Source organism: Triticum dicoccoides, chromosome 1B (genome assembly GCF_002162155.2).
Source record: "Triticum dicoccoides isolate Atlit2015 ecotype Zavitan chromosome 1B, WEW_v2.0, whole genome shotgun sequence".
Classification (NCBI taxonomy): domain Eukaryota; kingdom Viridiplantae; phylum Streptophyta; class Magnoliopsida; order Poales; family Poaceae; genus Triticum; species Triticum dicoccoides.
This window is the reverse complement of record NC_041381.1, coordinates 691,904,520-691,905,585: the sequence shown is the minus strand read 5'-3', so window position 1 is coordinate 691,905,585 and position 1,066 is coordinate 691,904,520.

Sequence of the window (1,066 nt, the reverse complement as noted above, 5' to 3'; positions counted from 1 at the left end):
GGTGACAAAGCTTAGAACAACTATAGCTATCCAGGAATAAACTTTAAACTATTCCAGCGAGGAAACTCGAACAAAGAAACAAATAAGCTCTCAACCCACTCCCAGGCGTTTTGTCATCGGCGCCCGTCCTTTGCTCTTGTTGAAGAAGCCATTTGCAACGATACTCCTTTTCATTGTAAAAGAATATATGCTGTTTCATATTCGAGGAAGGAAACATGTGGAGGTTTAGAGGTTGGTCGAGTCGAAATTTGAAATTTCAATCACTAATATTTTTTTAAGTACATACGGGTCTGTCTCAACAAGTATTCAAAACTATATAATTTTTCCTCAAGTAACACTGTGGTTTTATTGCTCATTGTACATATATTGCAACCGAAACTGGTGGTGGAAGTTACTTTTTAAGACCATGCCCATTGAAAACGTCACCTTTTTTTTTCATGAAGCGGATGAATTATTAAATTAAAAAAATTCACTCATTTGAAGAGGAAAAGAAGACTTGTTACATGCATGTTTTAGAAACAAGGAAATAACATGTCTAGCATGCACGCCCGATCAATTTGATCAGTTATAACCTCGAAGGGCAGGAATGCCATACATGACCAAAGCATAATTTGAGGAAAATCCACATGTTGACTCCTTACATGTCTAGAGTTTTCGATTAGTTATCCCTAAGCCAGGTAATCGTACTCTACTAATCACTATTAGGATATTTATTTGACTGCCATGACAAAAAAGAACTCCACATACTAACATAGAGACACACACATGTATAAGCACACTATTGCGCAACTAAGTATCACCAATTATCAGGTGGATGGAAGTGTTTTATTATTATTACTAGGTAATTGGTTGTTTGCAACGGGGGCATACATATTCTACTTTTTTAACACAGTACAGATGCAAGCGCTCATATATACGCGCATATACTCATCCCTATGAACGTACACACGCACACCCTACCCTTATGAGCACCTCCAAGAGACTGAGCCAGCATATCATTTTGAGATTTTACGAAGTCACCGTAGGCGCCTTGTAGTCGACGGGAACGTCTCCTCTCACTGAACGC